The following is a 26,640-nucleotide window of genomic DNA, read 5'->3' on the forward strand; positions in this document are numbered from 1 at the left end:
AAAACTAAAGAGAACAGCTGCTGGTATCAACAAGCAGCAGCGCCCACTGGAAGCAAAGTTGCAGGGGTGGGGGAGCATGACGGAATAAAACAGAAAATCCGACCGGCTCTCCCATTATAAGCACTGTCAGAATGTCCAGGGGTTCAGTCCTCGCAGTGGCCCACAGCAGCTTCACCAGCAGAATCAGATTGTTGGGAGCACTGGTGTGCCCGCTGGTGCTTCTGCAAGGTGCAGAATGATGAGAACCTCCGCTTCCACTCGGGGCAGGTGAACAGCCTCTCCCCGGTATGGCCCCACCTGTGCCTCAGCAGGTGGGAGGAATTGCTGAAGGCCTTCCCGCACTCTGGGCAGGAGAAGGGCCTCTCCCCCGTATGGACCCGAAGGTGGGATGCCTGGGTCAATCCTTTCCTACACTTGAGGCAGGAGAACGGGATCTCCCCGGTGTGGACCCGCTGGTGCCTCGGCAGGGCAGAGGTATCATTGAAGGCCTTCCCGTACTTGGAGCAGCTGAAGGATTCTCTAATATGTGGACCCGGTGGTGGGTCAGTAGGACGGAGGAATAGCTGAAGGCCTTCCCGCATTCGGGGCAGGAGAATGGCCTCTCGGCTGTGTGGACCCCCTGGTGCCTCTGCAGTACAGATGAATTGCTGAAGGTCTTCCCGCACTCAGGGCAGGAGAACAGTCTCACCCCGGTGTGACTGCGCCCATGAATCTCCAGGTCAGATGGGAAACTGATGCCTTTCCCACAATCGCCACATTTTCATGGTTTCTCCACGGGACGGGATTCCTTGGGTTTCTCCATGACCGAAGCTTCAGCTGCACACAAACGCGTGTACAGTACCGCCCCGCCGTGAATTCCTTTTCCCAAATGTATAACGTTTACTGGCTCCACAATCAGAGTGCTGCAATAGTCGGGTCTCTCATCCAGTCTCACTGATGCTGAAAACGTACTGAAAGAGGAACCAAAAAGCTTGGTTCCTTCTCACAGAATTACAGTCGAAAATTGTTATAGTCCCGATGGATTCAGTGACTGCCAGACATTGACGTGAAATTGAGGACTGCAAATGCTGGAGAGTCAGAGTCAAAGCACAGCAGATCAGGCAGCATCTGAGGAGCAGCAGAATCAATGTTTCAGGCAAAGCTCTTCATCTATTGATATTGAAACGTCCGTCTTCAGATCTTCAAATAATCTGTAAAAAGATATTACAAAAGTCATCACTGTCAGTCCAGGTTAGAAATTCCAAACAAGCAATTCTACTTTCTGCAGAACATTCTTTTCTTTTTCCACAAAATGGAAAGCACCATCCCACCCCCTCTCACCCCTCTATTCTCATTCCGCTCAAACTAATCCTCCCGACGGTACTGATACAGGATCTTACAGAGACCGAAAAGTGAAAACATCAAGACAGACACCTCTGAATTGTGGATACCTCCACCTGAAAGTTAGTATCTTTCACGACATCTAGGAGTGAGTAAGTCTGATTTTGGGAAGCAAAAAAAGTGTTAATTCAGGATGAACCTTGAATGCAGCTTCTTGAGAAACAACCAGACACGAAATGGTTAACATCTGGGGAGGTGGAAGTGGGGAGATGGAGGAAATGAGATATCAAGGCATTGACACCGACACCAGACAGAAACTGAACACACAGGCAGGGCAAACATTACGGGCAAGCCAGAGTCATAGAGATACACAGCACAGAAACAGGTCCTTCAGGCCAAATCATTCGTGCCGACCACATAGCCTAAATTAATCTCGTCACATTTACCAGCACTTGGCCCATATCCCTCTGAACTCTTCCTATTCATATACCCGTCCAGATACCTTTTAAATGTTATTATTGGACCTACATCCACCACTTCCTCCGGCAGATCATTCCTTACACTTGCCTCCCTCACCTCAAACATATTATCCTCCTGTTCTGGACTTCTCCCATCCCAGGGAAATGACCTTGTCTATTTACCCTATCCATGCCTCTCATGATTCAATAAACGTCTGTAAGATCACCCCTCAGCCTCTGGTATACCGGGGAAAACAGCTCAAGCAATGCACTGCGTTTCCTTTTAGCTTCACACTCACAGAACCTTCCTCCCGTGTAAAACATTGTTTCCCTCCCCCACACTGTCCATGGGAAAAGCCAAGGCTGCTGAGACTCTGGAGTTGGGGGAATGCCACGTAGAATTCCTGCAATGTGGAAACACGCCATTCAGCCTAACAAGTCCACACCGACCATCCAAAGCGTAACTCGTGTGGACACATTCCCCTATCCCATTCCACTACACTTACTGCACACTATGGGCCCATCTAGTATGGCCACTTCTCCCGAAACTGAACACCTTTAGATGTTGGGCGGAAACCAGAGCACCCGGGTGAAACCCAGCAGACACAGCACGGAAAATGTGCAAACTCCACACAGAGAGTCGCCCCAAGGCTGGAATGGAAAGTAGATCCCTGGCGCTGTAAGGCAGCAGTGCGAACCACTGATCCATCGTGCTGCCCATGTGTGCAGAAAGAGGTGGGGGCTGGGACTTTGTTAATTGTACCGCACAGTGGATTGTTGAGTAAGGTTAAATCTCACGGCATCCAGGGAGAGCTAACCAACTGGGCACAAAATTTAGAAGCGCGTTGTTGGAGATGCTGGAATCCTTCCTGAAAACAACAAATGCTGGAGATCACAGTGGGTCAGGCAGCGCTGTGCTACTCTATGACAGGACAGTGTGGACGAGGAGATGATGTTTCCACTCGGAGAAGGGTTGAGGATGCCAAGTCATTGAGGGCATTTAAAACAGAGATAGGTTCTTGATTAATAAGGGGTCAAGGGTTATGAGGAGAGGGCAGCAGAATGGGATAGAGAAACATATCAGCCATGATCGACTGGTGGAGCAGACTCGATGGGCCAAATGGCCTCATCCTGCTCCTGAGTATTGTGGTCTTAAAGCTGGGCAGGTGACTTAAGGGGTTCTCACAAACTATTTCAGAATCCTGAAGAGGGGTTGTTGGAATCGAAACTTTAACTCTGCTTTCTCTCCACAGATACTTCCAGTCCTGCTGAGTTTTTCCCGTGTTCTCAGTTTTTGTTTCAGATTTCCAGCATCCACAGGTCTTTGTCTTATTTATCACAGTCATTTCTTGCCCTTCCCAAGTGTCGGAACTTCATCTCCCTGATCTACAAACTGTTCACTTACCCTAGAAATGACCACTACCTCCTTATCAAAGTAGATCCCTTTGTTGCAAAATTATTGTTCAATTCTGTGACCAAAATTATTGCATTCGTAATTACTTACACCAGGGACTCTCAATATCTCAGGCCAGAACACAGCTAGATTGTTTCAAACAGTACATTTATGTGATTTGATACAATTCCCTATTCCCGACATTACCAGCGTGTTGCAGGGAATAGAGGGTTTGAATTAAGAAGAATCTGGGACATTTTTCCAATGGAGCCGAGGAAGTTGACAGTTAACCTTATAGAGATTTTTAAAATCAGAAGGGGTATAGATAAGGTCTCATTCCCAGGAGGCTCAGAATATTTTATTGCTCCAGAAGGTGCAAAAGGGGGTCAAAGCTTCAACAGAAATCGAGCAGAGCTGAGAACAGACAACATTTAACTCTGTGGGAACAGGGAGATCAGAGGACAGAGAAATCAGGACCTGAAATCCGAGCTGACACGAGACTACCATGTTATCAGTGCTTTGATTAGCAGTGCCCACCCTCCACCTTTACTGAGCCTCTCAGTCGACTTGAATGCCACGTATCCCCTCGATATTCCGGATCCAATCCTTGTCATTCTGAAGCCATATCTCTGTAAGGAGTCTCTGATCATAATTATTCTCTACAATGTGTGCAGTCAATTAATTCGCTTTTGTTACAATGCAGCACACATTCACATACTGAGCTTTTAGTCTTATTTTTTGTGATGGTTAGAATCCAGTTTTGATTGCTAGTACATTTATTCTTCTTGTCCCTTTCTCTCATTCTCTGGTGTTTGGTTTCCACATCACTCCATTGCTCACTGGCCTTGATTTGGATTGGCTGTGGTAAATTGCCCAGTGTTTAGGGATGTGCAGGTTAGGTGGGTTGGCCATGGGAAACGCAGGGTTATCGTTTCAAAGTAATTGAAGGAGTAGGCTATTTGGCCCATCGACCCTGCTCCGCCATTCATTAAAATCATGGCGGATCGATCAATCGTCTCAGCTCCTCCTAATTGCATTATCCCAACTTCCCTTAATTCCCTTTCCACGCAAAAAACCCATCCAACAGTGTCTTAATGAAGCTGCCTCTACTGCTTCCTTGAGCACAGAATTCCATTAATTTACCATTAACCACATTGGTCCTGCCCTGAGTTGCCTCATCAAAATGCAACAGCTCATATTTGTCTAAATTAAACTCCATCCACTACTCCTTGGCCCATCGGCTCATCTGATCAATTATAATTTATATTAAACTTTCTTTCCTACCTTCTTCCCTAAAAGCTGAAAATCTCCACCCCACACTCTCACCCTCCATTCTCACTTTGTTGAATCTAATCACGGATGTCCTCATCCTGAACGGTTTGGTTCATGCTGATTAACAGGCCCACATTCAAGGGGGATCTAACTGAAACGTGCAGAACATTGAACGCCCTGGACAGATTGGATATTGGGAAGATGTTTTCATTGGGAGGAGAGACTAATACCCATGGGCATAGCCTTAGCATAAAGGGAGAATGGAGATTAGGAGAAATTTCTTTAGCCAGAGAGTGGTGAATCTATGGAATTCATTGTCACAGAAAACTGTGGAGGCCAGGTCACTGAGTATGTTGAACATTGAGATAGAGATGTACAGCACAGAAACAGACTGTTTGGTCCAACTTGTCCATGCCGACTAACTATCCCAACCCAATCTAGTCCCACCTGACAGCACACGGCCCCATATCCCTCCAAACCATTCCTATTCATATACCTACCCAAATGCATTTTAAATGTTGCAATCGTACTAGCCTTCACCACTTCCTCTGGCAGATCATTCAATAAACGTACCATCCTCTGCGTGAAAAAGTTGCCTCTTAGGTCTCTTTTGTATCTTTCCCCTCTAACACGAAGCCCATGCCCTCTCGGTCTGGACTCACCCACCCCAGGAAAAGACTTTGTCTATTAATCCTATCCATGCCCCTCATGTTTTTATACATGTACAGTTACAACGTTTAAAAGACATTTGGATAAGTACATGAATACGAAAGTTTCGAAGGTTTATGGGACAAACACTGGTCGGTGGGCCGAGTTTAGTTTGAGAACATACTCAGCACGGACTAGTTGGATGAAGGGTCTGTTTAGTGCTGTCAGTCTCTGTGAATGACCTGTACTGGTCTTAAAACCATTTTCTTACCTCCCCCGATAAGCATCCACTTCTTTGTTGTTCAAAACTCAGATGAACGTAGCCTTAAATATGTTCAATGACCCCACTTCTGAACTCAATTCCTCTTCGTAATATACCACTTGCCTCGCTCATTGCCTGCTGCATCTGCCCGACAACTGGCATTGACTGGTGTGGAAGGAATCTGAGACCCCTTAGTACATCCATACATCATTCCTGATGAAGGGCTTGTTCCCGAAACGTTCCCTGTCCTTCTCCTCAGATGCTACCTGACCTGTTGTGCTTTTCCAGTGCAACATGTTTCGACTTTCACCTCCAGTCCTCACTTCCTCCACATTCCAATATGTCACCATTTCAACAATGCACTGCTTTTCTTTTAAACAGCAAAGGCTATAACTTCACATTGCCGCACTGCACTTGCCATGTGTTTGTCAATTGAGACACAGACCTGGACCAACTTCGGGAAGAGGCAAAACACTGAGGTCTGAACAAAAACCGTAGCACACTCAAAACGTCGGCTCTGTTTACCTTTCCACTGATGCTACTCGACCCGTTGGCTTTCTGCAGTATTCGCTGTGTTTGTTCGACACAAATGCTGCTTTCCATTAAAGAACTTCAATCCCTGTCCTCTGGTAACTGACCCGAGTCAGTGGCAATAGGTTCTTCTGATCATTAAGGTAAAAACAATGACTGCAGATGCTGAAAACCAAATACTGGATTAGTGGTGCTGGAAGAGCACAGCAGTTCAGGCAGCATCCAACGAGCAGCGAAATCGACGTTTCGGGCAAAAGCCCTTCATCAGGAATAAAGGCAGCGAGCCTGAAGCATGGAGAGATAAGCTAGAGGAGGGTGGGGGTGAGGAGAGAGTAGCATAGAGTACAATGGGTGAGTGGGGGAGGAGATGAAGGTGATAGGTCAAGGAGGAGAGGGTGGAGTGGATAGGTGGAAAAGAAGATAGGCAGGTCGGACAAGTCAAGGAGACAGTAACTGAGCTGGAAGTTTGAAACTAGGCAAATGTGCCTGTGGTACCGAGTTTGTTTCACAACATGGTTGAAGAGCTTCAGAGCAGAGGAAATGACCTGGGAGTTGCAGTGGGAGAGGGACTCCCTGAGATTCTTGTAGAGAAAGGAAGAAAACTTCTTCAAGGCAGGCATCCTTGCAAAAGGATTCGCAGTAGAGTTAAAATCAACAAGGTAAAAACAATGACTGCAGATGCTGAAAACCAAATACTGGATTAGTGGTGCTGGAAGAGCACAGCAGTTCAGGCAGCATCCAACGAGCAGCGAAAACACCACGTCTTCTCCCATCATTGACAAAAACCCCTGGAAATCTCCAGTTAACCTTCTTTGCTCCAAAGAGAACATTCTCAAACTTGGGAATGTCTCCACAAAATGGAAATTGCTCATCCCTGGACATGATGCATGTGTTACAATGGGGAAGAGGTTTTGACAAAATATCGTCAGTTAGCAGGTGGAAAAATGTTCAGGAAGTAAAACACAAATCCCAGTCTCCAGCTTTGTGAATCTTTAGAAACACTTTGGGAAGTGGAATTAGAGGAGAATGAAGGATGAACTGACGGACTGAGCAGAGACAGTCCAGACACCGTCCCCTTGTTTAAGAGGCTGATTGACTCTGATATTCTCAGGACATCAACTGACCCGAGACATTGAAAAAATTCTCTGCTCATCAGGAATTCAAACCCATTCTCGGCTCGGGGCCAATGAGAAAATTCGGGAAGAGGCAAAACACTGAAAGGCTCGGAGGGCGATGGCCCCGGTGTCGGAGAGTTCGTTCCTCGTGACATGGATGTGCCTGCAGATGGTGGGATCAGACTGTCCCCATGTCTCCATAATGAATGTCCAAGGCTTTATTATGGAAAAGTAAAATTGATAGAAGACAATGGTAATTTTGGGCGGGGCAGGTTGAACTATGAATTGAATAGTAGGTTCCTCAAAGACACTTTGCCGGTAGCGCTAGGGCCTGTCTCTGTGGCGCAATTGGTCAGCGCGTTCGGCTGTTAACCGAAAGGGTGGTGGTTCGAGACCACCCAGGGACGCAGTGTTTCTTGTTCTCGCTCCTACCGCTTTCTTGGCTGCGGAGATGCACGTTTTTCATGGTTTCAGGAAAATGTTTCCCAAACGGAAATCTTCTCCACTGAGGCAGGACAAAGGGGTTTCTGAATTTATTGAATTTCTAACGTAAAGGACTGCGGATGCTGAGAATCCGAGACAGAAAGAGAAACTGCTGGAAAAACTCAGCAGGTTTGGCTGTACTTGGATGAGGAAATAAACGAGTTCTGAAATGTTGTCTCTGATTCTCTTTCCACAGATGCTGCCTGACCTGCTGAGGTGCTCCTGCAATTTCTGTTTTTGACTGAACGTCCATTTCATCTTTCGGGATGAAACACCCAGACTCGCCATTTGCAGATATTTCGAAATCTGTGAAGTGATTGGATTCAAACAAACTCAGCAATGATTCACTCTTTCTCAGCTCCACAGGCAGACAGACCTGGGAAAAGAAGCTGTCAGTGTGGTTCTGTATTGATGGGCCGAGTGGTGAATGCGATGGACATGAAATCCATTGCGGTTCCCCCACGCAGGTGTGATCCCTGCCGACTACAGTTGAGAAACGACATCAAAAGAAAAGGGAGATTGCTCGACGGTTTTTTTTTAATGCAATCAGTTGAGGGTGTTGAAATATTTCAATCACATTGGGACTGGTCGGGAATCTGTAGCCCACTGCCTGTCAGGGTGGAACAAGCAGATACCCACAGAGCTGCTATTGAGGCTTTGAGTCAAGAGTTTGGAAATGAGACTAGAACAGTGTGGGGCGTGAAGTCGCGACCGAAATAAAGCAGGCACCTGAGGACAAAAGTGTTTTATTTGCCAGTGAAAGATACTGCTTCACAAAGTTGGGCCTGTGGAAGGGAATCAGTGACGGTGATTATCTTTGGTTGTTCACCTTGTGAATGTTCCCATTGCTGCGCATGTCCGTGTTAACGTCAGAACTCTGCAGCATGGCGGTGTCAGATCCGCACAGGGCCGGGGGCGCAATGGATGACGCATCTGACTCCACCTACCTGTTTGAAATGCAGCTCACAGCTTCTTCACACACCCCAATTCATCTTTCTCATTGTCCTGAAGCCGGCATAAGGTTTGAATTCCCGATCTGCAGGAACGAGACTCTTTTCACTGTCTCGCGTCAGTAAATGTCCCTGAGAACATCAGAGTCAAATCACAGGCTGTCAGAGGAGGGGAAGCTGAAATAGCCCCACACGCTGCTCATGGGAACATTTCACTTTTCCCAACTCACCGCCCCAACCACTGCGGCTCCTGGGAGTGGAGAGGGAACAAACACCAAAACCCAGTCTCAGCTTTGTAAATCTTCAGGAAATAAGAAAACTGTCCATCCCTTCGGGTCTTCCATCCTGGGCTGACAGCGTTGATTTTAAATGGCTGTCCAGTCAGTGCCGATTCGTTTTGGCTGAAAAAAATCTTCCTTATCTCATCCCAGCATTTCTTGCCACAGAGAACTGTGCGGCAGAGTTCATGTATATATTTCCTTGTATGGTATTTTGTAAATAACATTCGTTTTCTGGTTGTTTGTATCGGGTATTTCAGGTTCATTAGCCGCTGTTTAAGTGTGTTGGTAGGTTTGTGGGCCACCATGATGCTGAGAGGTTTGAGTTGTCTGGACATCATTTCCCAGATGTCTTTAATGTAAAGTAATGTGGCTTTCTGTAGACGTTGTGTCTACTTGTGTCAGTTTGTTGATGTGAAATCGGCACACTGGGTTTATTGGGTAGGCAAAAGTGAGGACTGCAGATGCTGGAAACCAGAGTTTAGATCAGAGTGGTGCTGGAAAAGCACAACAGGTCAGACAGCTTCCGAGGAGCAGGAAAATCGACGTTTCGGGCAAAAGCCCTTCATCAGGAATAGAGGCAGGACGCTTCCAGGGGTGGCGAGATAAATTGGGGGGTGCTGGGCCAAAGGTAGCAAAGAGTACAATAGGTGAATGGGGTTGAGGACGTAGGTGACAGGTCAGAGAGGAGGGTGGAGTGGATAGGTGGGAAGGGAGATGGACAGGTCCTGAGGACAGCGCTCAGCTGGAATGTTGGAACTCAGGGAAGGTGGGGGGAGGGGAAATGAGGAAACTGGTGCAGTCCACATCGATGTCCTGGGGTTGAATGTATCCGAGGCTGAAGTTGGGGCGTTCTTCCCCCAGGCATCGGGTGGGGAGGGAGGGGCGATGGAGGAGGCCCAGGTCCTGCATGTCCCTGGCAGAGTGGGAGGGGAGGTTGAAATGTTGGGCAACAGGGCGATGGGGTTGATTGTTGCGGGTGTCCTGGAGATGTTCCCTCAAACGCTGTGACTTGACTCTGCGAGGAGGCTCCAGTCTCCCCAATGTAGAGGAGACCGCATCGGGAGCAATGGATACAAGAAACAACTTTGGTGGAAGCCTTCTCAAGACCGTGACCCGGGTTCGATTTCCGGACAGGGAAGCAATTTTCAGTAGAGCTGTCAAACTTCGCTGTCGTACCCCTGGTGGTCTAGTGGTTAGGATTCGGCGCTTTCACCGCTGCGGCCCGGGTTCGATTCTCGGTCAGGGAAGCAATTTGCAGTGTGCTTTTTTGGCTCCCCATTCTCCTTAAATGCGCTGTCGAGTTACTTATTGGTCTTCGTAGTCACTGGGTGCTGCACTGCGTTGTGGTTCGTTGAAATAGTGCCCTCGTTCAGATTTGTTTGCATGTGTAGGGATGATTACTTCTGTAGCTAAGTACTTGGTTCGCGTGTGTTGCTTTCCTGCAGAGGCTGTTTTGAATTTATCATTGACTGTTCGGTCTACTGTGACATCTCGAAATGGCACTTTGTTGTTGTTCTCCTCTTTTGTGAATTTTATGCCAGGAAGGAGATTGTTGATGGTGTTGTAGGTTTCCTCTAATTTGTTTCATTTTTTGATGACAGAAGTGTTTCATGGGTGTTCCTATGATTTGTTTGTAGGGCTTGTTACTGAATATGAAGTGGGTGGTAAGGCACAGTTCCACGAGGTTGACAGTGTTATCTTTGCTGATGAAGTTGGTGCTGTGTTTTTGTCTTTAGTTCTTCGAGTAGTGTCTTCAGTTTTCTTTGGCCACGTTGATATTAATGGATGTGAACAGGGCTGTTATGTCAAAGGACAACATTATTCCATCCTCTTCTATCTTCGTGTCTTTGGTGTTTGGGAATTCTTGGATGGAGTAAATGGAGTGGCATGAATCTTCGACTTGGTGTTTTAGTCCTCAGTGGAGGCCTTTGACTAGTCTGTATATTGGTGTTCCAATAGTGAGACTATGGCCTGAGGGGGGCTCCTAGTTTGAAAAAGAGGAGAACAACAATAAACTGCCATTCTTACATGTCACAGTGGAGCGAACAGTCAATGGGGAACTTCAAACTAGCATCTACAGAAAAACAACACACACAAACCAAATACTTAACCACAGAAGCAATCATCCCAACACCCACAAATGAAGCTGCATCAGGACATTATTTCAACGAGCCACTACACACTGCAGCACAGAGAAATTACGAAGACCACAAGAGAAATACGTATATAGTGTATTTAAGGAGAACGCGTCCCCAATAAACCCTTTCCGCCGATTTCTCAGTGATGCTTCCAAGCTCACTCTCAAAAATTCGGTTTGTCCCTCCATTCTTTCCTGTTTGTTTTTTGTGGGTTTTGAAAGCGTTCCCAATCCTCTGACTGAGTATTGGAGTTGGGAAGGTAAAAAGAATGACTGCAGATGCTGGAAACCAGATTCTGGATTAGTGGTGCTGGAAGAGCACAGCAGTTCAGGCAGCATCCAAGTAGCTTCGAAATCGACGTTTCGGGCAAAAGCCCTTCGTCAGGAATAAAGGCAGTGAGCCTGAAGCATGGAGAGATAAGCTTATCTCTCCATGCTTCAGGCTCACTGCCTTTATTCCTGACGAAGGGCTTTTGCCCGAAACGTCGATTTCGAAGCTGCTTGGATGCTGCCTGAATTGGAGTTGGGAAGTTATGTTGTGGCTGTACAGGACATTGGTGAGACAACTTTTAGAATATTGTGTGCAATTCTGGTGTCCCTCCAATCAGAAGGATTTTGTGAAATTTGAAAGGGTTCTGAAGCACCAATGGGCCCACAGAGATGAAGAGGCCCTTCTGCTGCCCTGAGTGTGGGAAGGCCTTCAGTGATTCCTCTGCCCTGCTGACGCACCAGTTGGTCCACACCGGGGAAGGCTGTTCTCCGGCCCCAAGTGCGAGATGGCCTTCAGCAGTTCTTCCCACCTGTTGAGACACCAGTGGGTCCACACTGAGAGGCCGTTCTTCTGCCCCAACTGCAGGAGGGGCATTGCTCTTTCCTCCGACGTACTGGCCCATTGGTGTGTCCACATGGGGGAGAGGTCATTCAGTTGCCCTATGTGCAGGAAGGCCTTCAGCAATTCCTCGGCCCTGCTGAGGCACCAGCCCATCCACACCGGGGAGAAGCCATTCTCCTGCCCTGAATGTGGGAAGGTCTTTACCTGCTCCTCCACACTGCTGAATCACCAGCTGGACCACACGGGGGTTTGGGGGGGGGGACAGTGGCGGAGGAGGGGAGGCCATTCTGCTGCCCTAAGTGTGGGAAAGCCTTCAGCAATTCCTTTGCCCTACTGAAGCACCAATGTGCCCACACCTGGGAGATGCCCTCCAGCTGGACCGAGTGTGAGAAGAGGTTCATGTTTTCCTACAACTTGCGGAAGCACCAGCGGGGGCACCAGCGCTCCCAGCGATCAGATCCTACCAGTGATGATGCCTTCAGTCACCTCCCAGGTCTGAACCTCCTGCCAGTTCTGACAGTGGGTGCAGTGGGAGAGTAGTTGGGCTGTTATTGTTTTCTGCTGGAATGCAATTGCCCCCCCTACACCCTACAAACCCAACCCCATGGTAGCTCAGGGTTAGCACTGCTGCCTCATGGCACCGGGAACTCAGGAATAATTCCACCATTGGGGGGTCTGTGTGCAATTTATGAAGGGTAGGAAAATGGATCTGAGTTGGTTAGTCTTCGGAAGATCAGTGCAGATGTGTTCGGCTGAAGGACCTGTTTCCACATTGTGGGGGTTCTATGATTCTATGAGCTTTGCTTTCAGTGGACACTGTTGCTCATTGAGCCCGGGACTGCACATTGCCAATGAAATGATCCAGAGAAACCTAAGATCGCAAGACCATCAGAGAAGAAGTTTGGCTTACTCTGCCATTCGTTAGTAACAAAAGTATTGGATGAGATTAGCTACACTGTGGAAACAGGCCATTTGTCCCAACAAGTCCACACCGGCCCTCCGAAGTGTAACCCATCCTGACCCATTTCCCTCTGACTAATGTACCTAACTCTATGGGCAATTAAGCATGGCCCGCCACATGACCTGCACATCTTTGGTTTATGGAAGAAAACAGGACCACCCAGAGAAAACTCACTCAGACATTGGGGGAAAGTGCAAATTCCTCGCAGACAGCCACCCAAGGCTGGAATCAAATCTGGGTCCCCGGCACTGTGAGGCTGCAGTGGTAATCACTGAGCCACTACATATTGCAACCCGAAGTTGGCAAGCAGGAGGTTGGGAGAATACAGCAAGCCAGGCAGCACCAGGATGTGGAGTAGTCAGCGTTTTGGGTATTAACCCTTCTTCATGACTGAAACGTTGACTTATCTATGAGAAAAGATTTACATGAATGTTGCTGGGGGTTGGAGGGCTTGAGCTGCAGGGAGCGGCTGAATAGCGTGGGGTTGTTTTCACTGGAGCATCGGAGGCAGAGAAGTAACCTAATAGCGGTTATACAATCATGAGGGGCATGGACAGTGTAATAGACAATGTCCTTTCCTTGGGTAGGGGAGTCCAGAACTAGAGGGCATAAGTTTAGGGTAAGAGGCGAAATATATTAAAGGGACAACTTCTTCATGCAGAGGGTGGCATATGTATGAAATGAGCTGCCAGAGTATATGGGTCAGGTGCTGTCAAATGGGACTAGATTAATTTAGGATATCAGGTCAGCATGGACAAGTTGGACCGAAGGGTCTGTTTCCATGCTGTACGTGTCTCTGACTACTGGTCCTGAGGTAAGTTTAAAATAGAGTCCAAGTAACTTTGAATAGTTCAATCTTGTTGAGCTCACCTCCTGAAAAGTTTCAGATGAATCCCTCTGAGCGATACTGTTTAAACATGCTGAGTTGGACAAAGTATCCCATCAAGTTCAACACAAACCCAGAGTTGAAGAAGTCAGAAGTCAGAACACCAAGGGGACCAAAACTGATCACAATATTCCAGGTACGGCCTCATCAACGTCCTGTATAACTACAACATAACTTGCCAACATCTATAGTCAGTTCCCTAACTGATGAAGGCCAGTGTGCTGAAACCTTTCTTCACTGCCTTGTGTACCAATGTAATCAGAGATATAGGACCTACTTTAAACTGATCCACGATCCAGCTGCTGGGAGCACAGAAGTAGAGAATTGCTGCGTGAGTGTGCTGGGTAGATAACCCAGAGATCGATGGGTAAAAACCATGTGATTCTATTGCTCAATATCTCTGTAAGCTACTTTCATATACAAAGGTTCTCTGTTCTGCATCTTGCCTTTGCATCTGCTTCCCAAAGCTTCTTCAGTGGAGGCGTGGCCGCTGGAGCCCAGGAGTTCAACAACCCCCCGGCACTGGAGGAAGGTCCAAGCTCCAAGAAGGAGGGGTAAGGCTGGAATCTGGATTTGCTCAATGCTTGTATTTTTAACTCATTTAAATGGTACCTAATGTGTGGGTCTATGGTTTACATTAAAACCGAAGGATCATATCAGAGTGTTTATATTTAGCAGTGGTAGTTGGCAAAATGCACACTCTGGGGGAGCACTTTCTATGATGCTGCATTTCTCGCCTTCTGCCCTTCCCCCATTTCTTATCTCCCATCTTGATTTTATATTTTTTTGGTCAAATTTAATTTCAGATTAATCAGACTTGCGATTCACTGTGTGCTACTAATTTGTTTGTTCGAATATTTCAAGTCAAAATTAATGCTGTAATTTAATTTCTGATGTCAGAGTTTGACATTGAATGTGCAGGTGTGAATACCAGTAACTTGTGAAAATAAATCAAGAACTTGTGGTTTTTAACAAAAAGAGCAGTTCACTGATATTCATGGCATCATCTCATTTGGGAGTGATGATTCAAATTCTCGCAGGCTAAGACTTATGCAATCTATTTATAAGATTATGTCCAATGCTCGCAATATGGTCTCAACCACATTGGGGAAACTGGATGCCAACTAACCGAATATTTCAGGGAACAACTCTTGGACTCTAATTCTAACCGACACACCGCCCTGTGGCTGAACACTTTATCCCACCCTCCTCTAGCTTATCTCTCCACTCTTCAGGCTCACTGCCTTATTCCTGATGAAGGGCTTTTGCCCGAAACGTCGATTTCGCTGCTCGTTGGATGCTGCCTGAACTGCTGTGCTCTTCCAGCACCACTATTCCAGTATTTGGTTTTCAGCATCTGTTTTTACCACTTTAACTCCCCCTCCCATTCCACCAAGGACATGCAAGTCCTGGGCCTCCTCCACTGCCAGCCTCTTGCTACCCGACACTTGTAGGAAAAACACCTCAACTTCTGCTTTAGGACCCTCCAACTACATGGTATCAATGCAGTTTTCATCAGTTTCCTTATTTCCTCTCCCCCACCTTGTCCCAGATCCAACCTTCCAATTCGACACCAACCTCTTGACCTGTCATACCTGTCCACCTTGCTTCTCACCTATTTGCTCCACCCTCATCTCTGACCTATCACCGTCAATTCCTACCTCCATCTACCTATTGCACTCCCAGCTGCCTTCCCTCCAGCCCCACTTCCTTCCCATTTATCTCTCAGCCCCCTTGGGCCACCCTTTATTCCTGATGAAGAGCTTATGCTCTAAACCAAGACTGTGATGAAGCAACATCCTCAACAAATAGGAAATAGATCCCAAGTCAGATTTCATTCCCTCTTCTGTTTCCCAGTTCTTTCAGAAATAAGGAATGTCTTTTTCTTCCACTAGAAAGTGGTCTTCCCCTTTGCGCTGTCTGAAGTGTTATGCCTCACCACTCCTTCAGACACCTTTTAAGAATCCTTTCAACCTGTTTTTCTAACAATTGTGGAGGTGACCAAAAGCAAACATTTCACTCATCCTCAATGTCCCATTTCTGCTCCTATGAGCCATTTTGTCATGTTGTCTATGTTACAAGCAGCCGAGTGCACTTGGTTCCTGAATTGAAATTTGGCCATTGAAGTGAACAGGATTAATATTTATCGATGGCTAGCTGTGTTTGCACTAACTGTAATTTTCCATCAATATGATGTCTTTTGTTCCACCAAAACTGGAAACAATGATCTGTGTTTATATTGCAGTCGGATGTAGAAAATCATCCCAGCGATCTTCACGTTATTATAGTTTACTGAGGCCATAACATCATTACGTGGCAGTTTGATGTGACTAAAACCTGGATGGAAATCTCTAGATTATGTTGTAAAAAAATCGGTATAATGTTATTCACACCCCGCGGTCACCAACTGAACGAAGCGGCTGTGTGTTTAAATACCGTAATGAACAGTTTGTGTTCGACTTCGCACATTGCGGGGAGCTGAGCATTTACACACCACCTCACCTCCCTGACACAGTGTTCACAAATCAAACTGGCAGCAAAGATTCACATGTGATCGAAAGTTTCCGCAAATAACTTTCGATACAACGTACTCCTTTCTTCATCTGAAATGTTAGACGTTGATTGTAGTGAGCCTGACGTGATTTGAACACGCAACCTTCTGATCTGGAGTCAGACGCGCTACCGTTGCGCCACAAGCTCACAGATGGACCATGCGCTCTATTCATGTTTAAGGGAAGTGATCGCACTACAATGATTTTACGTTCATGTCTGTTCTGTTTCTCCCCCTTCTCCTTCTGTCTCTCGAAACAATGTCCAACTCTCTCTCAATAAAAATCTGAAAGAACTGCGGATGCTGTATATCAGGAACAAAAAACAGGAGTTGCCGGTGACCCTTCCACAGAACAGATGGTGATTGGGAAAATGTCGGTTTATATGCAGGAGATATTGTGGGAGGAAGGCGGAGAACAGGACAGAGCCCAAAGCGAGGGAAGAACTGTTGGACAGAAAAAGGAGTTGATAACGATCTGCGTGGAGTTGGGGGGGGGGGGGGGTGGGGTGAATAACTGTTAATGGACACTGTTCGTGGTTAAGTAGTGTGGAATGACAGACTATGTGATAACAGGGCTTGGCGTGTGCGGCAGGGACGAGGATACCATGGAGTTCAGGCCCTAGAATTATTGAATTCGCTATTGGGACCGGAGGGATGCAATGTCCCCAAGTGTAATATTCGGTGCTCTTCGTTCTTCTGGTGCTGAGCTTCGCTGGAACACAACAGCAAACCTGAGACAGAGATGTTGGACAGGGAACAGGGTGGGGTGTGGAATTGGCAGGCAACTGGAAGCTCAGGGTCTTTTTTGCAGGCAGAACGTAGATGTTCTGTGCAGCAGTCACCCAGTTTACGGTTCGTTTTCCCCAATGTAGATGAGCCCATATTGTGAGCAGCAAATGCAGTAGACTGGGTTGTGGGTAGTGCAGATAAAGTGCCACTTCACCTGGAAGGTAGGTTTGGCCCCTTGGATAGCGAGGAGGGAATAGGTAAATGGGCTGGTGTCACACATTCGGCACTTGCAGGGGAAAGTGCAATTCAACCTGCAAGTTTACTTTGAGAAAATCCTGGACTTGAACTCCCAAGTCTCTTTGCATTTCGGATTTCTGCATTTTCTCCCCATAATCTTCTGTTCAAACATTGACTATCTATGTCAGGGCAGCACCAGTGATTTCCTGACATATGGATTGTATTTGGGGATATCAAGGAACGTCAGGAACTGTGAGTATCTCAGGAGCAATCGTTATTCCTGGGGGAGGCAGAGAGGAATGTGGTGTGGTCCTGTAAACTCCAGAACTTTGATAACTTCATGAGTCAGCAATAACTCCTTCTGGACCAAGAAACGAAAGGGCCAATGAGAAACTGCTACAAGGGAGTTCACAAATAACATACATTAATTATCACTGGGCAGGAGGAGGCAAAACAATGAGCTGTTCCTTTGGACAGATGAGATAATGGTGTTTAATAACTGTGTGACAGAAGGACAATTAATTCTGCCTGTAGAAGGAATGCCTTGGCGTAAAGGGGTTAATTGCAGGACAGGCTGTTTCAAACAGGTGGAAAACCCTCAAGGATAAGAAGGCAAGCTACAGACCTGAGGTCTCCAGAAGTGTGGGGAGGTGGTGTCAAAATCTAAAGCCTAGCACACTCACGCAGCATTACTCTGCTTCTGGGCTCTCAGCAGCTGGATTCTGCATCAGTTTAATGTAGGTCCTATATCTCTGACAACATCGGTACACAAGGCAGTGAAGAGAGGTTTCAGCACACTGACCTTCATTGGTTAGGGAATTGAGTATAGATGTTGGCAAGTTATGTTGTAGTTATACAGGACGTTGATGAGGCCGTACCTGGAATATTGTGATCAGTTTTGCTCCCCTTGGTGTTCTGACTTCTGACTTCTTCAACTCTGGGTTTGTGTTGAACTTGATGGGATACTTTGTCCAACTCAGCATGTTTAAACAGTATCTCTCAGAGGGATTCATCTGAAACTTTTCAGGAGGTGAGCTCAACAAGATTGAACTATTCAAAGTTACTTGGACTCTATTTTAAACTTACATCAGTACTAGTAGTCAGAGACACACACAGCATGGAAACAGACCCTTCGGTCCAACTTATCCATGCTGACCTGATATCCTAAATTAATCTACTCCCATTTGACAACACCTGACCCATATCCTGTGGCAGCTCATTTCATTTATATACCACCCTCTGCATGAAGAAGTTGTCCCTTTTTATATATTTCGCCTCTTACCCTAAACCTATGCCCTCGAGTTCTGGACTCCCCCATCCCAGGGAAAAGACCTTGTCTATTACCCTGTCCATGCCCCTCATGATTTTGTAACCTCAATTAGATCACTCCGCTGCCTCGATGCTCCAGTGAAAACAGCCCCAGCCTATTCAGCCTCTCCCTGTAGCTCAAATCCTCCCACCCCCAGCAACATTTCCGTAAATCGTTTCTCACAGAGAAGTCAACGTTTCAGTCCTGAAGAAGGGTTAATACCCAAAACGCTGACTACTCCACACCCTGGTGCTGCCTGGCTTGCTGGCTCCCAACCTCCTGCTTGCCTACCTCGGGTTGCAATATGTAGTGGCTTAGTGGTTACACCTGCAGCCTCACAGCGCCAGGGAACCAGGTTTGATTCCAGCCTTGGGTGGTTGTCTGTGAGGAGTTTGCACATTATCCCAGTGTCTGCGAGGGTTTTCTCTGGATGATCCTGTTTTCTTCCATAAACCAAAGATGTGCAGGTCATGTGGATGGGCCATGCTTAATTGCCCATAGAGTTAGGTACATTAGTCAGAGGGAAATGGGTCTGGATGGGTTACTCTTCGGAGGGTTTGATGTGGACTTGTTGGGATGAATGGCCTGTTTCCACACTGTAGCTAATCTCATCTGCACTACTTTTGTCTCTAACTAATGGCAGAGTAGACTCGTCTGGCCCATTGGTCTAACATCTGCTCTGATGGTCTGGCGGTCTTAGGTTTCTCTGGATCATTTCATTGGCAATGTGCAGTCCCTGGCTCAATGAGCAGCAGTGTCCACTGAAAGCAAAGCTCATAGGATCGTAGAACTCCTACAATGTGGAAAAACAGGTCCTTCAGCCGAACACATTTGCACTGATCTTCCGAAGACTAACCAACTCAGATCCATTTTCCTACCCTTCATAAATTGCACACAGACCCCCAAGGGTGGAATTATTCCTGAGTTCCTGGTGCCATGAGGCAGCAGTGCTAACCCTGAGCTACCATGGGGTTGGGTTTGTGGGGTGTGGGGGGGGGCAATTGCATTCCAGCAGAAACAATAACAGCCCAACTACTCTCCCACTGCACCCACTGTCAGAACTGGCAGCAGATTCAGTCCTGGGGGGTGACCGAAGGCAGCGTCACCGGTGGGATCTGATTGCTTGGAGCGCTGGTGCCCCCGCTGGTGCTTCCGCAAGTTGCAGGAAAACATTAACCTCTTCCCACACTCGGGCCAGCTGAAGGGTCCCTCCCCAGTGTGGACACACTGGTGCTTCAGCAGGGCGGAGGAATTGCTGAAGGCCTTCCCGCACTCAGGGCAGCAGAATGGCCTTCCATCCCCCACCCGTGTGGACCAGCTGTTGCTTCAGCAGTGTGGAGGAGCGGGTAAAGCACTTCCCACACTCGGACAGGAGAACTTCTCCCTGGTGTGAACGGACTGGTACCTCAGCAGGGCTGAGGAATTGCTGAAGGCCTTCCAGCACTTCGGGCAACTGAACGACATCTCCCCCATGTGGACCCACCAATGGTAGATTCACTTAGATATAACTGCGTCACTTTACATATTAAGATATCCCTTTGAATGTGCCCACATCCCTTTGAAGTGTAATCTCGTCCATTTAAACCTCTTTATTTGCAGAAATACCCATTAAAATGTCCATGTCCATTTAAAATGCAGATTGCCCCCTTTAGATATGACGCTGTTCCGTTAGATGTCGGAATATCTGTTTAAATTGAGCCGTGAGCTTTCCCAATGTAGACAGGGCTCCTCGAAACGTGGCAGTGTCCCCCCCTGCAGCTGCAGAGTGAGACAGGAGAGTTTGTTTTTGTGAATGAGCAGTTGTAGCGCGAGGTGGCTGTTACTTGGTGACGGTGAGGCTCCCCCGGCCCCGCCCATCCCCCCTGAGCTGACGTCACGCGGGGGTGAAGGCGGTTGGGAGGAGAAGTCGCTCGAGCGGGGAAGGGGCGGCCGTTAGGAAAATGGCGCCGTGCGGCCCGGGGCAGACACCCGTCACTGGGCACCGCCGCCTTCCTGGTGCAGCTGCTGTGTCACGGCCACACCGCCCGGCTGTACAGCAGGCAGGAGCCGGTGACCGTTCTGGAGGCGGATGGGGTTAAGGGCCTGTTTGGGAACCCGTCGGCCGCCTGGGTGGTGGAGTTCTACTGGTCGTGGGGCGGCCCCTGTGTCAACTCTGGGGCCACCTGGAAGGTACTGGGCCCGGGAGGTGAAAGGTGAGGCAGGTTGGGGGGGGACGGAGGGGAAGGAATGTGGGGCCTGTCCTGTCATAGTGACATTTTACACTCACTTTCCATCTGATTTTACTGGGACTTGTGCTTCTTGTGATTTTTATCTTCACTTTTTTATTAATCCTTGTGCTTTTTACCCTCTCTGTTACTTGTGCAATTCCTTAGACTAGTGTGTAAATACTAGTGGAGGAGATTATGCACCAGCATATGTTCCTCAGTCATTGAAGGGATAGGACCTGTGGAGAATGGTTAGTAAAGCACGTGGTGAGCTAAGCCTTGTTAACATGGATATAGTTTGTTATTTGTCAAATTATACTTTTTATTATTTAGAGTCGTCAGAGATATACAGCACAGAAACAGACACCTTTGGTCCAACCCGTCCATGCTGACCAGATATCCTAAATTAATCTCATCCCATTTGCCAGCACTTGGCTCATATTCCTCAACCCTTCCCATTCATCTACCCATCCAGATGCCTTTTAAGTGCTGTAATTGTACCAGCCTCCACCACTTCCTCTGGCAGCCTGTTCCATACACACACCACCCCACCCTCTGCATGGAAATGTTGCCCCTTAAGTACCTTTTATATCTTTCCGCTCTCACCCGAAACCTATGCCCTCTAGTTCTGAACTTCACCCCTACACTGGGGAAAAGTCAAAAACGTTGAGCAGCCAGACAAGATGGAAAAGCAATAAAATATTATGCCGTATGGGGAAAACAATTGTGGCTCTACCCTTTTTTTTCTCCTATTGGCATTTGGACACTTAATCTGTTAATAATACCAGCAGCGCCACTGAGCATATTGTGTGCGTTCCTATGTCAAGAAGCACGGCACATGTTCACCAGTGTCACCAAAACATTGCACGTGTTCCTCACTGTCGGCAGAAAAAGTGTGAGACCTTCTTTTGATTGACCAAGAGTACGACACTCTCATTTCTCATCCCCTTTTCCATTTATTTTTCATTGTGAGGTTCAATTGTTGATTTGCTGCAACTGAAAGGAAAGGGAGTGAATCCAGGGAGGGGACAGACTTGGGAAAAGTTGGGCCAGGTCTGTGACTCAATTGGCAAAATAGACATGCAGGAGGCTGAAAGAATGCAGCAAGCCAGGCAGCATCAGAAGGTCAAGTCAATGTTTTGGGTGTCACCCTTGTTGAGGACTGGGGATGGGTGTAGGGAGAGCTGCAGAACAAGGATGTACTGGGGGCAGGGTGGTGAATTGGGGATAGGTGGGGACAGGTAGAGGGTACAAACTGGTTGGTCACTGGTAGGAAGGAATCTGGTTGGTGGTGGCGGGGAGGGGCTAGGAAGGAATTGAAGGGGTGGCAAGGGAGGTTATTTGAAATTGGTGAACTCCAAATTGAGTCCACCAGGCTGTAGGCTGCCCAGGTGGAAGATGTGGTGTTCCTCCAATTTGCGGTTTGGATCATTGTGGTAATAGAGGAGGCCAAAGATGGTCATGTCAGAAATGGAGTGGGAAGGGGAATTAAAATGGGTGGCGACTGGGAGGTATGGTCAGCCTCTGCGGCCCCGGCTGCGGACTGTTCCCCAAGTTTATGCTCAGTTTCCCCAGTGTAGCAAAGACCACAATTGGCAAACACGTGGCCAAACTGAAGTTGGAGCTTTTGCTGTGTAAAAAAAAAAGCAGAAAGGAGGTGCATTGTTTAAATGTTGATGCACTGTTTTGGGATATGGAGAATGTGAGGACAGCAGTTGCTGGAGATCAGAGTTGAAAAGTGTGGTGCTGGAAAAGCACAGCAGGTCAGACTGCATTCCAGGAGCAGGAGAGTTGACATTTCAGGCATGAACCCTTCATCAGGAATGACGTGTGGATGTACAAAGTGGCCTCAGCATCCTTCCTCACCAGTCAATGCCAGTTGTCAGGTGCAGTGAGCAATGAGTAGTGCAAGTGGTATATTAGCAAGAGGAATGGAGTTCAGAAGTGGGGATTTCTTCCTGTAGTTAAGGGGTCATTGAATATATTCAAGGCTAAGTTCATGTGATTTTTCAACAACAAAGAATGTTGTTTATGGAGGGAAGGTGAGAAAATGTCTGGACATTCATTCCACACACAAACCACTCTGTTTTAAAAAAAAAATGCTGCTCCTCAAGTCTTTTTAAAATCTTTCTCCTCTCACCTTCAAAATTTGCTGCCTAATCTTAAAAACGCCACCCAAGGGCAATGACACCTGTGATTCACCTCCTCTATCCCCCTCATGATTTTATACAACCTCTGTAGGGTTATGTCTCAACCTTCTGTGCTCCAGTGAGATAAGTCACAGTCTAACTACCAAGATGTAGGTAGATTAATACCCAGTTATGTGTTCAATGCTGGTGCAGGCTCGAGAGACCAAATGGTCTACTTCTGCTCCCAATTCTGACACTCTGTGCCCAGGACAGCAAAAGACCATCAGAAATAGGTGCAGAAATTAGGCTGTTCAGCCCAGCAGGTCTGTTCATACCACACAATCGTGGCTGATAAGTTTCTCAATCCCATTCTTTCACTTTCTCACTGTAACCCTCAATCCCCTTGATACTCAAGAACCTCAGTCTTAAATACCCTCAGTGACCTGGCCTCCATAGCTGTCGATGGTAATGAATTCCATAGATTCACCACTGTCTGGCTGAAGACGTTTCTCCGTCTCTGCATTCTAAAAGGTCTTTCCTTTACTCTAAGGCTGTGCCCTCAGCTCCTTGTCTCTCCTACCAATGGAAACATCTTCCCAATGTACACTTGTCCTGGCTGGTCAGTATTTTAACCCTTCAGAATGAGGTACAGCAGGGGTTCGGTTCAGCAAAGTGAAAACAGAGGGGGAGTGTGTGGTATGGAGATTTTCAGCTTCTAGGGAATGAGAGAGCAAAGAGAGTTTGCTATAAATTAGAATTTTTGGGATGGGCAACAAGCTGAGGAGTGTCAGATAGAATTTAATTTAGAGAAATGAGGTATTGCATTTTGGTTGAGCAATCCAGGCAGGACTGACAGTTAAGGGGAGTGTTGCTGAACAAAGAGACCTTGGAGTCGCAGGTAGATAGACTAGTGAAGAAGGTGTTTGGTATGATTTCCTTTATTGGTCAGAGCATTGAATAAAGGAGTTGTGAGGTCATATTGTGGCTGAATGTTGGTTAGGGCATTTTTGGAATACTACGTTAAGTTTTGCTCCCCCTGATATAGGATAGAACTTATGAAACTTTGAAAGGGGTCGTGAGAATGTTTGTAAGGAAAACTTGTCCTTAAGCATTTAGACTAAAATGTAATGTTGAATTATAGAACACGTTTTCTCCACACTAGAAAATAGACAGGCAGGGAGGGTAAGGCAATTAAGAACATTTGCCTTAACATCAGTGAATTTGTATAAACACGATATTGAGTGATCACATTCACGGCTGTTCCTTTGTGAAATGAATGTGTTTGATTCTGACCTCAAAATGAAACTCGGTATCAATTACTTCTCTCCCGAATTATTGCCTTTCATTGTTATCTGTCTAGTTCAGAACATGCAGTGCTTTTGTAAAAAAAAAATTCATCTTAAGAAAGCTTGTTTGCGACAGCACTGCCTTTGTAAAAAAAACTTGTGTATAAAGATAGTATACAGAGTAGCCCGCCATGCTCTTGGAAGAAGAGCGATTGCTACTCTTCTGGGTTAATAGAATCCAGTTAGCTTGTCTTATAGGTATCAGTGTTATGTTGTAACGGTGATGGTATTAATGAAGGGGATAATTTAAAATTAAACTAAAGTGTCTGTAAGAGTTTTATTTTTATTCCAGACTTCCAAAGAGTACGATCTCCGGGAATGAACCAAGATAGGCTGACAGGTCTGAGTCCACAAGGGACTCCTTGGACTGTCTCAATTTGGCGCTGCAAGCAGGGTTCCAACAAGGGCTACATTTGAGTGAAATTGGAAAAGAGGAGTTCCATCGAAGGGTTGGACTCAAGACCAATGGGCCCATAAGGTAAAGTTGTATCTTGATTACTCTCTGTCTACATCTGTGTGGTGTTTTCCCCGTTTCACTCTCTCGGTGCCCTGACGGAACCCTAAATGAAATCGTTTAAATAGGACTTAAAAATAGAAACTGTCAGGATTTTACAATGTTGAGAATGTTTTGCAGAAATCTTTAGTCTTGTTGTTCATTGTCGGGTTGTTGATTCGTGAAAGTTTTAAGGTGAGATTATCTTCTCTGTTGTATCTGTTCAACTTGGCTTGTCTTGGTTTGCTGTTTTGGCTTGTTTGTTAGTTATGGTTTTGTTCTGTTGGGTGTTCTTCGTTTATGTAATATAGAGGGTGGATGCTGCTTTTGTCATGTATATATAAAAAAAAAGCTGACCAGTGATACAATTCTTGCATACTTGGTTAAGCAACTATGTGCCACATCCAGGATTTATGAGACATCTGGAATGTGAGTGCCTCATTTCTCTTAAAATGTTCATGTGTATGTACAAGAAAGCACCCATGTGAGACAGACAGAGACTCAGCACTGATTCCCTGCAGCTTGCAGAAAGATTAATCCTGTGAGATTTGGTTTGGATGCACATTTGCTTGTTGACGAATGAATGCTTGTGTTTGTATTTTGTGGGGTTGGAGCCCTTGTTGATCAGTAGTTTTGTGAAGATTTAAAGTAGGTAGGATAACGGAGTGTGCTCCTAGATAAGATTGAAGACAAATGTCCCCTAACAGAAATAATAAGTCTGTATTATTAATTATGAGAAACAATTAAGGAGAATATCAGCTGCAGATGCTCAACAGAATAAGTATTGGTCTCTAGGACGCGCACATGATTTAACTCTATTCACTAAAAGTGAACAAGGGATTTGGGAAAAAAGAGAGGGAAGTAAGCAGAAAGAAGTCTTATCAGAATAGAAAAGGGTAACTCGGGAAAAAATGGGAAAAATCATCATGGAGACAAAACTGTATTAAAAGGGGAGTTAGTCCATTAACTGAGGAAGGATGTGAACTAAATTGGACAGAACTAAAACATAAATGTGAAGCACATGATTTAGAAGCAGAATTGGAATAGGCAAGGGAGAAAATTTTTTAAAACGCCAAGATTCAGAATCTACGTTGAAACGTCAAGGGCACCAAAGGAAAAGGAAACTGGTGAATAAACAACAGACTGCAATTGCAGCTGCACGGGACGAAGCTGACAAGGACTGTTCCTTATACCCCATCCTCCCCTCTTCCAAAGACCCATTACTAAAGAATCCTGATCTGTTTATAGATGGTGGGTGGGATACTGATTCGGAGGAGGAAATATTTTATGCGTCTAATCCTGTCAGCTGACCACCTCCGGTTCCCTGCCTGAACCCACCCCCCCTCCCACCCCCCTTACTCTGATGACGAACGTGCCAAGGCTCTTGCCCTTCCCCCAGTTGTTCTGCCGAATAAGAATTCTGCTTACCACAAACCCGGTGCCTACTGTACAAGGAGTCAATTAAAATTAAAATCTGGAAGAAGCACTGATGAGACTCCTTTTGATTTCCACTGCCCCAAAACTAATAAGTCCCAAAGACACCGATGATTTGCAATCAAAGTCTCGGGACCTTAATATCAGACCTTGCACTCACCATGATGTGGGAGGGCAAAAAAGAAATTTCCCGAATAGAAGAGGTTCCTAACCCACAGGCTCTGAATCTGGAACAAGCCCAATTTATGGATCTTTATCAACCATGGAAACCTCATGACTCTCAAGCATTATCAATAAGGCTGCAGATTATGGAAGGAATCCTGAGGGATCTGTTAATTACATTAATAGGACCAAGACCATTTATAACGCTGCCTCCCAAGACCTAATTCACCTCAGAATGCAGCTTTTCGCCTGGAAAAATGGGGCGAGTTCTGAGAAATTTTACACGGTAATAATCATACCCAGCCTGTAGTCCGGCACCCGGCTGAAACTATCAGATTGGATTGTTACCTGTCTCCACCAAGCAGTGCATCGTGTAGTTGATGTGGGTAAAGTCTTAACATGTAAACCCAGCTCGGGCGAAGAGGCTGAGGAGTTCCTTACCCGTTTTAAGGAATGCTATGGTGCTTCCTCTGATGACACTAACTACCTACAAGGGTGATCATCCCAATTTAATGCC

At 46.5% G+C, this 26,640-nt stretch overlaps 1 protein-coding gene and 2 non-coding genes across 13 annotated transcripts in view; 2 read left to right on the plus strand and 1 right to left on the minus strand.

Annotated features, from left to right (window-relative positions):
* The first annotated feature begins 7,332 nt into the window (after positions 1–7,332).
* On the plus strand, positions 7,333–7,406 carry trnan-guu (transfer RNA asparagine (anticodon GUU)). The gene has a single exon. It is a non-coding gene; the product is annotated as a tRNA-Asn (tRNA).
* An 8,751-nt stretch (positions 7,407–16,157) lies between these two features.
* On the minus strand, positions 16,158–16,229 carry trnaw-cca (transfer RNA tryptophan (anticodon CCA)). Its single transcript has one exon. It is a non-coding gene; the product is annotated as a tRNA-Trp (tRNA).
* A 3,504-nt stretch (positions 16,230–19,733) lies between these two features.
* LOC140460367 (uncharacterized) overlaps positions 19,734–26,640 on the plus strand; it is a 45,473-nt gene continuing 38,566 nt past the window's right edge. For 8 of the 11 annotated variants that reach the window (XR_011954031.1, XR_011954033.1, XR_011954032.1 and 5 more), the window contains exons 1-2: positions 20,405–20,547; positions 24,327–24,512. The gene's annotated coding sequence lies outside the window, so the exon portion shown is untranslated. Of the gene's footprint in view, positions 19,844–20,243; positions 20,548–24,326; positions 24,513–26,640 lie in introns of those variants that run through there. The other 3 variants (XM_072554867.1, XM_072554868.1, XM_072554870.1) reach the window with 3 other exon arrangements.

This window comes from Chiloscyllium punctatum, chromosome 36 (genome assembly GCF_047496795.1).
Source record: "Chiloscyllium punctatum isolate Juve2018m chromosome 36, sChiPun1.3, whole genome shotgun sequence".
Taxonomy (NCBI): Eukaryota; Metazoa; Chordata; class Chondrichthyes; order Orectolobiformes; family Hemiscylliidae; genus Chiloscyllium; species Chiloscyllium punctatum.